Source organism: Eptatretus burgeri, chromosome 1, assembly GCF_056783735.1.
Source record: "Eptatretus burgeri isolate ZD-2024b chromosome 1, Ebu_testis_v1, whole genome shotgun sequence".
Lineage (NCBI taxonomy): Eukaryota > Metazoa > Chordata > Myxini > Myxiniformes > Myxinidae > Eptatretus > Eptatretus burgeri.
The window spans coordinates 138,555,046-138,569,564 of record NC_140961.1 but is presented as its reverse complement, the minus strand read 5'-3'; the positions used below and the strand labels follow the sequence as shown (position 1 = coordinate 138,569,564).

Below are 14,519 nucleotides of genomic sequence, written 5' to 3'. Positions count from 1 at the left end.
GATTTTATCCAGATCTGCAGTGAGTGAAGAAGCTGCTGCTTGCCGGGCTGAGGGATGACAGATGGTACGGCAGAGGGTTGAGTCATCGGCAAAGAGAAATAGAGGATTTTCCAGAGAGTCCGAGAGATCATTGATGAAAACCAGAAAAAGAACAGGGCCCAGAACGCTACTTTGAGGAACTCCAGCCTGCACAGGAAGAGGGGATGAAAGAACTCCATTTAGGGCCACACGTTGACTGCGACAGGAGAGGAAGTCTGCGAGCCATGAGTGGAGATGGCCTTGAATACCATGGGAAGAGAGTTTGGTGAGTAGGGCAGGGTGCCAGACTGTGTCAAAAGCACGTGATATGTCCAGGGATACGGCTCGGATTTCCTGTCTGGCATTGAGGACCTCCATCCATTGATGGGAGAGCAGAAGCAGCATATCTAGGGTAGAGTGACCTGGTCTGAAACCAAATTGATGATTGGAAATCAAGCCATTGGAGAAGAGGAAGGATTTCATGTCTGAAGCGATGATGGATTCCATAACCTTGCTGATGATTGGGAGAAGGCTGATTGGTCTATAGTTACAGGGATCTGTTTTTGCACCTTTTTATGCAGGGCAGTGATGTTAGCAGATTTCCAAGCAGATGGCAGATGACCTTGGGAAAATGAGAGGGTGAATAGAACAGAGAGAGGGTGAGCAAGAGCAGAAGAGCAGGCTTTGAGGACACGTGGGCTGATGCCGTCTGGACCGGTTGCAGAATCTGACTCGAGGTTTGAAAGCAAGCTCTCCACCTTGTCAGGAGAAAAGGATACAGAGTCCAGGGACAGTTGGGTGCGACTGGGTAAAGTGGGTAGAGATAGTGATGGGTTTGGGACACAAGATTTAGCTGCAAACACCGAGTTTAGACATTCAGCTTTATCACGTGTGGAATCAGCAGTGCGGCCATTTGAGGTAAGGGAGGGGATGGAGGGGGAACATACACCAGAAACAGATTTGATTAAACGCCACCAGGATTTTGAGGAGGGAGAGAGGTTTGAGAGTTCAGACTTGAGATGAGAAAGATGTTGTTTTCTGGCTCTCCTGAGGGTAGCTACACACTTGTTCCGAGCTTTGTGGAAAGAACTGAGATTGCCCTCAGTTGGGTTTGCTTTCCATGAGGCAAAGGCAAGTTGTTTCAGGACAACTGCCTCGCCACAAGCTTCAGTAAACCAAGGGCGGGAGGAAGGGTAAGACAACTGAACACGAGAGGGGATAAATCTGTGCATGAGGGAGAGCAAGTTTCTTTGAAAGAATTCCCAGGATGAGTTGATGTTTGAGAAAGTAGTGATAGGAGACCAGTCTGTAAGTTTCATGGCTGCTCGGAGACCCTGCCAGTCGGCTTGAGTGAAATGCCAGACTCGACGGCGGTGAGGTGGTTCTCTGATAACAGCCAGAGAGATGTCCACTTTAATAAGGACGTGGTCAGAAGAACCAATTGGAGCGAAGGAAGAGCAGCAGATATTGTCAGGGAAATTTGTCAAAATCAGATCCAGAAGAGATGGAGTACCATTGGTTGAGATCCGGGTCGGGAAGTTGACCGATTGAGTCAGTCCCAATGAGTCACAGAAAGCTTTTGCTGATGTCCCATGGCAGGTGAGAGAGGTACCCACACCTAGCCAACTGGCGTGATGACAATTGAAGTCGCCACATAAGAGGAAGAGAGAGTTTGGATGAGAAGATAGAAGATGGTCCATGTTTTCGGAGAGTGAGGTGTAGATGGAGTCATCACTGTTCGGTGGACGGTACAGTACACATATAAACATGAGGTGGGAGTGGAGGGGAAGCCGAAGCCAGAGGTATTCCTGGGGGTGTGGGGGAGTGAGAGCAGTGCAGGGAGAGTGAGGAATAGAGTCTTTGATGAAGAGAGCAACACCTCCACCAGGACGAGGCTCAGGTCTGTCATACCGTAAGAGGGAGTAACCAGGGAGAGATACTTGGGAGTCAGACACGTCTTGGGAGAGGAAAGTTTCTGTTCGGCATGTTTTTGTTACGAATCTGTAAACAATTCGCATTCACACATACAGTTGACCCAAAGTTTCGTTATTTCGTTAAGTATACTTAGATAGTCAGCATCTCTCCCCGATGTCCAATGGGTTAATTTCATGTGTGCGCTGCGAGTTTCTTTCCAGTTAGTTTTCTTCATCAATCCCCTCCACTCCTTCAGCTCCATTACGCACGTGTTCAAGGCCACGGACGTAGGCGGAGTTTCCATCGCTTCAGGGCCGACTCCGCCCCAGCAAGATGGAATGTTCCTCTCGTCCATTCGGGGGTGAGATCGCCTCAGCTCTGACTCCACCCCATCAAAGAAGAATGTCTCCCCTCTCGACACTGGGAAGAGAGCCTCTCTCGGGGGAGGAGCACCGAGACGCTGACACGCCCCCTCCTCTAATCACGGCTGGCCACCACGACACCTGAAAATGCCGCATCCAATCCGGAAATGAGTTACCAGAGAGCGGATCCCTCCACCATGCACGGGGGAAGGATAAGAAGGATCACGAGCTGTATCCGTGGTTGTTGTTCCTTGGAGGTCGTTCCTTGCTTCTGGTCTGCTGGCTCTCCTGGTCGTGGGTCATCGTTCGTGGTTGGCCGGGTCGTTCGTAGGATCCTGGATGCGCTCGTTGGATTCTGATTCTTGGGTTCGAGTCCCACCGTGGTGGGTTGCGTTGGAGCGCTCGAGCTGGGGATCCCCGTTCCCGTCCACGGACTCCGAGCTCCACAAGTGCGAGTCAGTAAAACCACATGAGGCGGCCAGGTACCCGACCAGACTCTGACCCCCTGCTTGCCTATCCTCTGCGGATGGAGGGTCCAATAAAGGCCAGCCGGCTCCATTTCTTTTTGGGTGTGTGTGTCCGTCTGTGGCCAGTCTTGTAAGTAGAACTGTAAAGTGATTGCCATTGTACATTTGCCTATATCTATATTCGTGATTAAGTCTGCTCTGTGTTTCCCTCCCTTTTGCCTATTGTAAATAAATAACTGTTAAATGTTATCCAGTTCCAGTTCGTTGTCTGTGTTTTCTTTCATTGACCCAGTATGGTTTGGGTGGCTGATTGTGCCGCAAATTGTTATTTGGACCGGCGCGGCATTGGTAATTCCCGCTTGGATACGCCGGATCTGAGTCGGTAACAGCGACTCGGTTCTTACAAAGCCGGCCGAGGGTGTGGCTTCCCCTGTAGCTAGACCGTGCGGCTAATTAGGTAAATTGGAATCAGACAAAAAGACCCTAACCACGCAGTCAAAATATTGTTGTCCACGGTCCATTAAGCGACCCGTCCACTTTGGAGTTATCCGTAGTGACGACCTTCAATTCCGGGTGGTCGGGTGGAGCCGGGCTAACTGCTCCATCTGGCGGTCGTTCCTCGTCCCCAAACCCGGCACCACAACAGTATTGCACAAGGGTCAGTGTGCAGCTGCTCTGACTCCGCCCAACTGCTTTACACCCATTGGCTGGTCAACTGCCCTGACTTCACTCCCCAAAAAATTATGCACCCTCGTGCCATGAAAGACCACAGCTCGGCAGGTCTCAGGCCTTTGGCCTGAGTGTTACTCCATGCCCGATGCAAGTGGAATGATCTCAGGTGTATTACGACGATGTATTATATATGTGCATAAGCCGTACGCATGTTTTTGCTTCATATATGTCCATCGGGTTATTTTTTTTAATATGAAACAAGTGAAATCCTTCAATACAGCGTGTGTGGTGAATCAAATGAGTACACGAATGTTAAAATATGCAATTTATGTTTTTTCAGTTGAAAAACAATGAAAAAGCGTACTTAATATTTGAAATGTAAAAATCTTGTTATTATTGTGATAAGCACCTTTATATATAACAGAAGGAATGAAATCGTTCGATACAGCATGGCAGGAGGCCGCAAAAGAATGATTGTAAGTAAATTTCAACTACTAATGCATGACGAATCACTTGTTTATGGCTAATATTAAAGAGAATGATGGCATAAGAAGAACTTAGCCTGGAATCCTCGTGCATAACATCGCCCACACAACACACGTGGTGTCCTTTGACCAATCAGGAGCAGTGCAGTTACAGTATCGTTTCCTTCAGCTCGATTGGTCTTGTCCTGCATGTGATGTTTTCGTTTTTGTTTTTTTTTGTTCTTGTTGAATCTGAGGAGATTATTTTTTCGTTCTTGTTGTAAGTAAATTTCAAATACTAATGCATGACGAAACACTTGTTTATGGCTAATGTTAAAGAGAATGATGGCATAAGAAGAACTTCGCTTTCTGCGTTCGGCGCGAAATGCCATGGTGGATGTAAATGACGTCTGTTGTTCGTTCGTTCGTACATGAGGGGAGCGTTTCTTCGTTTTTTTCCGTCAAGCATTAAATTAAATGGTTTTCACATATATAACACATTAGTTTCACAAATTTCCATTGAAATACTCGGGTATTTCCGTCAATTGTAGCCATTTCCGTCGAGGTTACGCACTGCATCTACCGGATGGCCGTCATTGGCTGTCTTGAGGCACGTGGGGGGGGGGGGGACACCGGACGCACCGGAGACGTGGTAGACGACGCCGGGGACATATCAAACTCGGTGCGATTGTATACAGCGGACACGCTGTAGTAAGCAAAGCCTCGAAACAAACGAAACAGTGGAGTTTTCTTCTTCTTCATGATGGCTCCGGTTTCGGCTCGACCGTGTGTTAAACGCAAACAAATTTATTTCTCTTGAACATTCATTGGGACCGGTGAGGGACATGTGTTGCAAAGGGATTCTTACTCTTGTTGTAATAGGTTTCAGTCCACGAGGTGGCTCGTCAGGTTCAAGAAGTCAACACGAGGGGTGCGAGAGAATCGAAAGTCTGTTAAATGGAGGTATTACAGGGAAAAAAAAACATTGAGTTGGGACAGAAAAACAGAGTTCGTTTTCACGACTGTGTTGATCTTCTATTTGTTTACGTCACGTGTTTCTCTCGTTTTGTCAAATGGACAAATTGTCACATCATGATGAACTGTGGTGACACAGGATTTCCCAACATGTTCAATAAGAAGTGCTTTCTGGAAAAGTGATTGAGTAAATGACTCGCTTTGCTGAACTTTGTTAAAATGTATCTCAGCTGTTCTTTTGATAACTTATCGAAATATCACGAGTCCATCCCTTCCTGACGTCAGCCACAGGGTCATGCTTTTGTCCTTTCGGGTTTATATAGATTCTAGTAGATCTTGTCTCGGCTCGTGATTCCCTCAAGGATGTCGGGATTCCACCACATTTCTCTCAGTTTCGTGTTAAACAGCAGTGACGACGATTTAAAAACATAACCTCAAGTGTTTGTGGTTTGTTATATTTTAATCCTGATGGGATTTTCCCGCTCTCGCCCCCACGAATTGCCACGATGAGCCATTTATATCTGGAAACACGGCGTTTGTTCGAAGGAGTAAAAACCCTTTGGTTGACGCGCTGTTCTGGCACATGCTCCCATACCTGACCTGACCTGAGAGGGGATATTACTCGTATTAACACTTGTTTTGTAACAACATTAATATGATGCCAGAACTCTTGGTGTTCTTCGTCTTGTTTTAAGAAGTGACTTTGGAAAAACGCCACCATGACCTATCTTAACACCGACATACACCTCAACATGGACTCACCCCCAATGTGGAACATCACATTGGGAAGGGGAACAAGTTAAATCACAACAACCTGCATCGTTCAACCTTCATCAATGATGTGTGAAGACTCATGTGAGGATCTTTTGGGCGAACTCGAGCCCCGATGTGAATGTTCCAGAGTGTGTATCAAAATGTGTGCAGAATGCGAGTGTCATGGAACGTGTAAGTGGAGAAACGGGACACGGTGCGACCCACAGGGGAGATTTGGTCATGTAATAGACGGGGTTATTTTGGAGACCGCGCCGGCTCCGCGGGACGTTGCGTGGGAGATCCGTTCCGTGTTTTGCAAACGGCCCAGGCCCGCATGTTTCCATGATCGGGAGTCGGCCTTAAAACGTTCCGCGCTTGGTACAAGACATCAGCGCGGACGCGGCGAAAATGGCGGAGACTGTGTGAATTTGGAAAGCACGTGGCCCCGTGTGAGCACGTTTACCGAGGCCGACGTGCAGCTCGCGGAACGAGTCCCGATGGCGACACCGCCGGGCCCGTGTGCGTGTTAAGCCTCGCAGGGCCCGTGTGCGTGGTAAGCCTCGCAGGGCCCGTGTGCGTGGTAAGCCTCGCAGGGCCCGTGTGCGAGTGACGTCATCGGCGGTGACCGCCCGACATGTAGGTCACGTGAATAACGCGTGGCTCGCATAGGAACACCGCGAAAGCGAGCGGTTGTTGTAATCGACGGGGCGACGTGACGCTCCCATGTATCGCCCGGAAGGAAGGGGCTATGCGAACTGCAGACCGCGGGCCCTGGCGAAGCAAGGTTCGGAGGGCCTTGCCCCGAGTACACGATGCCCGGCCGGGATGTAGCGAACATTCTGGTGCCGGGCAAAGGAGTACTAGTTTAGGGGAAGGGTTTAGTGTTTACTGGAGCGGCTTCATGGGGCCTGTGGAACAAGTAATGGGAACCGAGATTAGAATTTACAAATGGATTGGGGACGTGGACAGACATGAACACGTAGTGGGGACGCAGCTTAGCAGTCAAGTTAAATGGTACATGCAGTAGAATAAGGGATGATGAGGGGCACGAGCAAGTGAGGGGGACGAAGCCAGTAGAGTGCCAGTGCCAGTGTCAGTGTTAGTGTCGAAAAAGGAAAGAGAAAAATCGACAATGAGTGAATGTGGGACCGGGCCCAAGTGCGAATGGAATCAATGTGGAATACATGGTGCGAATCAATGATTGGGGGGAGGAGTGAATCCCACCCAAGGGAACCTGGGGTCAGTGTAATGTTTGTTAAATTTACCAAAAGGAGGTCGCTTTGTTGTTGGTGTTGGAGGAAGGCACGAAACCTCTTTGAAGGGTGCAGGAGTCCATTGACCGGCTGGGAGCGTGGCTGTGGAAAGATGAGTACTGGGTAAAGGGCACCCCTGGCACAGAGAAGTCTGCCAGAGTTGGTCATGGGTCCAAGCGACCGGGATAGTGAAATGGGCATGGGCGACCCTCGGAATGGGACCCGGAGCACCAGAAATGCCACGTGGGCATATACGGGGGAGTAGCCAGGAAGGGCACTCCCCCGCATTCAAACGGAGTAGGTAGGCTCCTACTCTGCCCCCGGGCAGCTGACAGTCTCAGCTGCTTGGGGGTGCCGTAGTTCGAGTTCGGCAGACGGGAATCCCTGCCAATTGAGCCTCGCGCTGCCAAGCCACGAAATTGTGCAAGAGCACGAGAGAAACTTTGCGGGCCAGGCTCAAATTAATAACGAACACCAACACAGGCGACGGGGATCATGGTTGCCAGAACCGATAGTTTAAAGAGACAGGCATGTTGAAAAGCCCCGGGGATAGTTTAAAGTTTAATAAAGGATAGGACAGATTGCAAATGTGTACTCCCCTTCGCACCATCCATCCCTTCGCTCTCCATAGGCCGCTGGATCCACCCTGGAAAGATTGCTGAAATCTGTGGAGGCTATTCTGAGACTCCATTGGGCCTCGAGACAGATCCACCTGTCTCTTCCTTGTTCCCCTCAAGAAGGATCTTAGGGGTTGCGAGTAGACAGGTCGGATAGGTTAGCCGGACAACGACAGTAGGAGGGTTAGGGACTCTTGGAATTGTTTAAAAAAATAATGATAATAATAATAATAGTAAGGGGGAACTCTAAATTTTGTTGTTGCAAACTAAGGGAGTGGGTATGGACAAAGACAGGCAAAGGTGATAGGTTGGGGGGAGACAGTTGAGTAGGTCCGAGTCAGTTTTCGGAGCGGCCGGCCCCACAGCACTCCCTCGAGAACCTCACGGACCAGACCAGAGGCCGGCCAACTTCATATGCCGGCCTAGTTGTGCTGCATCTGCTGGTCCGCATTCTCATTGCCATGCCTTGTTTTGCCTGCCTTTGCCTTGACTTCAAGCCTGCCTCGCCCTTCTTTGCATTTCCCCCATGTCAACCATCTCCACCATGTGCGCCAGGACCATCTCCTCAAGTTTTTCAAGGACTGCCCTGCAGGCAGCCACACCACGGGGACTGCATTTGACCTGCAAAATGATTGACTTTTCTTGTGCCTTTTTCCCACAGATCACAGGTCCTGGGCCATGGTTAGTGAAAATAGCAAGAAATGAACATAATTTTGAAAACCCACCTGTTTGTTTGTGTTAGCGCCGGCAATATTATTGAAGTTGTCTGAGTGAATCTGTTCATTCAGTTATGTGCTGGTTTATTTATTTTTGGGACATGAATACAAATGTCACACTTAGGGATCCGTAGGTAAAATGTACTCGGGGGGGGGGGGGGGGGAAAGCCTACACTTGCATGGCACATGAAAATTGATGACTCGGGACTAGTGTATAAAGAGAGGGGTGGGGGGGGTAGTGTTACAAATTTGGAAACCTTTTGCACACAGACAGTTAGCAGTCCCATAGGTCAGTTATTTCATTAAGTATATGTGGATAGTTAGAATCCCTCACTGATGTCTAATGGGTTAATTTCATGTGTGCGCTGTGGGTTTCTTTTATAGTCAGGTTTTTTACATCTTTAAATCTACCAACGCCAACAAAACCCTCACTTCACTCCTCCTCCCACTCTGCGGGCGAACAAGCGCTTCACCCGCCCAACTTTCACTTCACACCACGGCGCCATATCGCACGTGTTTCTGACTACGGACGTGGGCGGAGCCCCCCTTGCCTTGAGTTATCGTGAGGCCGATTGTGCCGTTATCGTGTTATTGAGTTATGCCGTAAATTGTTATTTGGGCTGGCATGGCCTTGGTAATTCCCGCTCGGTTACGCCAGATCCGAGTCGGTAACAGCGACTCGGTTCGGATAAAACCGGCCGAGGGTGTGGCTTCCCCGGTGCTTAAATCGCGTAGTGACTTCAGTATTTTGGCGAAAGACGAATAACCCTACGCAACACCGTTGAAATATTGGCGTCCACGGTCCATTAAGCGACCCGTCGACTTCGGAGTTATCCGGGGTGACGACCTTCAATTCCGGGTGTTCGGTGGGAGACGGCCCAACTGCTCCATCTGGCGGTCGTTCCTCGCCCCTGAATCCGGCACCACAATAATATATATATACATATATATATATATATATATATATATATATATATATATATATATATATATATATATATATATATACATATATATATATACACTGCAGAACACAAATCATTATCTTTGCACTTCCAAAAACCTTCAGCTTTGCAACCAGAAACAATATCTCAAAAGGTTGTGAACAGATTATGATAAAAATTGTTGGACAGGTTGGGTGTGTGACAGGGTCGAACTGATTCGATTTTGCTGGAGATCCGGATGTGGATCTGAGAATTTTTAAAGTTATTTTTCACCAATGAGTGATGGGCCTAAAAAGGCCCATGGGCCGATACAGCACGATATCTCAAAAACCTGTGAACGGATTCAGCCTCTGAATACCCAAACGGCCGGTTTCCCAGCAGCTATTCAATCCTCCGAACACCCAAACGGCCGGTTTACCGGCAGCTATTCAAACCCCCGAATACCCAAACGGCCAGTGTTCAGGCAGCTATTCAAACCTCCATACACCCAAACGGCCGGATTTTCTCCAGGGAGCCCAGGGTAGGGGAGCCAATAGTCCAACAAGCTCAGGATTCAAAGGGTGAAGCGATTCTTCACCATTGAGAGATTGGGCCAAAAACGATATACAGCACGATATTTCAAAAAGTTATGTCCAGTTTATGAGAACACGAGGTGGATGAGTTGGTTCGGTGACAAGAACAAGCCGATTAGATTTTAGTTCAGTTCCGGATCCAGATCCGGCCTTTCAGTGGGAAATAAAAGGGAAACTGTTCGGGTTGGCGGAGGAACTTGCTCTGCAGTACCGTTCTCGTTCGTCATGGTATCCTTTACAAGTGAACTGTGAATTGTTTTGTTTTTATGACTACTGTCACGTCTTTGTGCTTTTATTTGATGTCTTTGTGTTCATTTTCCAAGTTCTCTTTTCATTTTGAGGTCTTGCAGCTTTGACCACTCTGTGTTCAAACACATCCAGACGACCGTCATGTGGCTCATCAATACCTCATTTAGCATGTCTATCGTTTCATTTTGATTTGTTTGTACCGTTCTGTATCTATACACAGAGGCTTGTTTTCATTACTTACTTGATGGAGTGGACTCAGTATGCAAAAATCCATCAGATATTGCTGAGTCACAGGTGAGTGTTTCGTCATCATTATCGATTGTTATGGGAAGTGTAAATCAGGGACTGGGATATTGGTGTTTTTTTGGAAACATGTCGATGTTTTGTCCTGTGAACATTGTTGTACCTTTGTTCATACCGTTGTTCTGACTTTAGTGTTATGCGTCCTGTCATTCTAAAAAATCTGTTCCTTTCATCCTTCGTCTTTGCCTCGTTATTAGTACTCGGTCTCCATCCCAGTTCATCTACACTCTTGTTCACCAATCCCTTGAGCTTTTATCAACTTCTGTTCTGTGCAGTTCTTTGGAGAAATTCTCCTCTTTTTTTTTGTTGTAATTATTCGTGTGTGATGGTTGTTCATGTTACCCTTTCACAAAGGAGAAAGAATCAACCATGAAGTTTGAGCCACAGGGGAGCCTTCAACCACACTTGGATTGGTCATGGTCAGAGTGTCTGCTCTGAGTCTGGGAGGTCATGGCTTTGAACCCCGGTCGAGTCACAAGAAAAACTGAAAATGGTACGTGCTGCTTCCTTGCTTCACTTGATCATCAACACTTGACCAAGAAAGAGTACAAACAAGCAATCATCACACAGACTTGAATGGTCCATTGTCCTTGTTTGTTGAAGTTCCTTGTGAGGAAACTCGTGATATTAAGTGTTTTTATAAGTGTTGTATCTTCCACCTGTTGTTCCCTTTCGCTGGTCAATCATCTTGTGATGGTGCCGCTTCTTCTTCTTCAGGTTTAATTTCCTGTGAATATGTTTGTTTTGGTGTGATGGCGTCTGTGAAGGAGCTGAAAATCCAAAATGATTTCCCTCCTTGTGTTTACCTTGTTAGTTTTCATCTTCATGAAGGTTTAATGATGAGTGGTTGTTGCCTACGATCATACCACCCTGAATACGCCCGAAATGGACAATGGTCCATTGTCCTCCTTGTGTGTTGAAGTTCCTTGAAAGGAAACTCATGATATTACGTGTTTTTATAAGTGTTGTATCTTCCACCTGTTGTTCCCTTGAACTCCTGGGAATGGGATTGTAAGAAAAACTGACTGTGTTGGAGTTCCAGAAGGAGTGAGTGCTGTATTGCAGAGAAACTCCTGATTTGTTCGTGTTTCACATCATTCCTCTCCAATGGATTTACGTCTGAACAACCGGAGTCTTGGAAGGAAGGAAACGATGGTTCGCTGGTCAATCATCTTGTGATGGTGCCGCTTCTTCTTCAGGTTTGATTGCATGCGAATGTTGTTTTTCATGTGACGGCGTCTGTGAAGGAGCTGAAAATCCAAAATGATTTCCCTCCTCGTGTTTACTTTGTTAGTTTTCATCTCATGAAGGTTTAATGATGAGTTGTTGTTGCCTACGATCATACCACCCTGAATACGCCCCATCTCGAACGATCTCGGAAGCTAAGCAGGTTTGGGCCCGGTTAGTACCTGGATGGGAGACCGCCTGGGAACACCGGGTGTTGTAAGCTTTTTGCCCTCCAAGGGGAGTCACCCTTTGTTTTCCCTCATCCACGAATGACAATTAATATATTTATTTTAATCGCAACAGAACACACTTCATTCCTCTTCATGTTTATATAATTGGGAAAAGACGTGAGTTTGTGATGCTCCTGAACCTGGTTTGATTGTGTTAACACAATAAGCTTTCCTCCTGTGTTTGGTGATTATTTTAAAAGGAAAGCTTCCTTCCCAACGACTTCAAAACACATTGAAACTTGAACTACGTTGTCGATGGCACACCATCACATATTCCCGCGTGCACTGCTTTGTCCCATCAACGCAAGGTGAAATTCTATCTTGCAAAATGGATTGATTATTCTTTTCTATTTGATGTGCTTTATGACCAAAGACTTACTATGTTTACTAAATCAGAAGTCATTGCAAGCATGTCAACATTTCATGAAACATTAATTTAACACTGTCCAGCAATATAGAACTGTGCATCAATTTAATCAGAGGAATGAACTGTGTATAATATTAATTATAATTATTCATAATCAATTAGATAAATACAATAAAACCTGTGACTGTTTGTCACTCATGGGAGCCACATAAGTAAGTTCTTTACAAAATAATTTACCATGTACAATGGTAAATACACTTAAAAATAAAAATCAGCCCCCATGACCCCACCCCCTCTGGCCCGGCCCCTAGGGGTCATATCAAAAATCCAAAAGTGTTGTGCACTTCCCCATACATATATCTACTATGTCCCAAAGTTTCAAGTTCCTATTTCAAATGGTGTAGGAGGAGTTACAGGGTAAGACGTACGGACGGACGGATGGCGGAAACAATCGCAATATTCCCGCTTTTCTTCCAAAGCGCGGGAATAACAATATTGGAACATATTTCAGAATCCGATCCGACAAATGCATACAAACATCCAGGTCCTCAGATAGTTATTTCCTGAAATGCACGTCCAGAATAGACCCATCCCCATGTCTGGTGGGATTCTTAATGTGATGCGTTCAGAAGGGTAAAGAATAGATTCCCTCTCTTACGGAAAGATCCTTTTTCTCTCTACGACAGACACATTCACACACATGAGATAGCGTTAGCCCAACGGAGACTCGACGCCCGCCTTTTTCGATGGATGTTGACACCCGTTTCTTTCACCGATGCCGACACCCACCTTTTTCCATCGATGTGTGACACCCTGTTCATCAGCTCTGTGGACCCTAACTGGCTCTTTTTCATATCGGGCTCAACATTGAGGTGATAATTGTTGTTGACGTTTTATGAGCTCTTCACGTTTTTGCTCGGTAATTCTGACAGATGGCTGCCTTTTACCGTTCGTCCAGCACCACAAACATGGCATCGTAAGCCAGGAATAATCGCGGGACGTGCTGGTTGTCATGGCAGCGATTCACAAATGGGGCGGGGTGGATTTGGCTGGAGTCTGCGCCTGCCCAGACGGGCCGCCAATAAAACGAAGACGAGAGGTCCATTCCTGGCGGGTCAGTTGACAACAAGTCAGTTTGTGAGTCATATCAGTCAGACGACTTTTCCAGTCAGTGAGTTGGTGTCAGTTAGACGGCTTTACCAGTCAGTTGCTGCCAGTGAGTTGGTGATAGCCTCAGCGTTTCACAGCCACTAACAGCTATCGGTCGGTTGTAGTTCCTGATGGCTCCTGGCGGTGGTGACGCTCAGACAGTTAATGCTCCTTCTGCTCGAGACCTGCTCTTGGCGTACCTGATTCTTGGGGGTGTTGGCAATTGGTGTTCGAGCCTGTTTGCGAGTGCGTGCACGGCAAGGCTGGGCGCTGTCCACAGACAAGGCACGCTCACACATTTCAGAACGTTTAATATGACGTATGACTTCTATTTGTTGAACGGGACGATTTCTTCCCCGCCCACCCCCTGAAGGATCTGCTGGGTACCCTTGTCTGTGTTTAATCGTTAGGTAATGCATGGAGATAAGCATCTTCTCTTTGTCTCCATTTCTATCAGTGCCTGATTAATTATTTATTTGCTTGTGATCATTTTGATTGATTTGGCCTGATGGATTATTTACAGTATTTGCTTGTGAATAATTTGATTGGTTCAAATTAACTTATTTTTACCTGACGCAAATAAAAAGTTCTTTTTATTCATTTATTTTCTTTTAAATAAATTGCTGTGTTGACGTTCCAACCTGTCCGTGCTTGTCCTTTCCTTCCATTGTTCCAGCATTGTCCAAACCTAGATAGACTGGGAGGTAATTACCACACAAATTGACCAATAATAGTCGGCACGCACCAGCGGTTCAACGCTCGGCCACCCTAATTCAGATCTAAGCAAGAAAAGATTGGTGCTTTGCCGAGGGCGTGCTCCCCGTTCAGGTAACCACGTGACCTCCAGTTAAACGGCATAATTAGACGGTGGACACTGGAACTCATGGTTTACTGATTGGCATTCGTGGTTCGCAAGCAACTCAACATACCACAAAGTTAATCGTGAGCGGTGGCCCCAGGTCCGGCTCTTCCGAGGACAATCGGGGATTAAACCCACTGAGTAACCAACTGCTGTCTTGGTACCCTTGGCCGTACCAAACTGGTGTCCAGGCGCTTGTGTCTCGGTACCCTTGGCCATACCAAACTGGTGTCCAGGCGCTTGTGTCTCGGTACCCTTGGCCATACCAAACTGCTGTCCAGGAGTGGGATATTCTTTGAACCTCTTGATTAATAAATTGCTGTCATGTGGTCGATATGTGGTGTCCGTCACACACCTCAAAATTCAGAGCTGTAAGACTAAATTTTAGTAAAATTTATGGGTGCGGAC

General features: G+C 47.0%; 1 long non-coding RNA gene and 1 pseudogene across 2 annotated transcripts in view; both read left to right on the top strand.

The window, feature by feature from the left end:
• The window catches only part of LOC147035582 (uncharacterized), a 31,051-nt gene extending 27,874 nt beyond the window's left edge, over nt 1–3,177 (top strand). For both annotated transcript variants that reach the window (XR_015062841.1, XR_015062839.1), the window contains one exon: nt 2,189–3,177. This is a non-coding gene — a long non-coding RNA (uncharacterized LOC147035582). The remainder of the gene's footprint in view (nt 1–2,188) is intronic.
• An 8,433-nt stretch (nt 3,178–11,610) lies between these two features.
• LOC147035581 (5S ribosomal RNA) lies at nt 11,611–11,729 on the top strand (annotated as a pseudogene).
• The last annotated feature ends 2,790 nt before the right edge of the window (nt 11,730–14,519 follow it).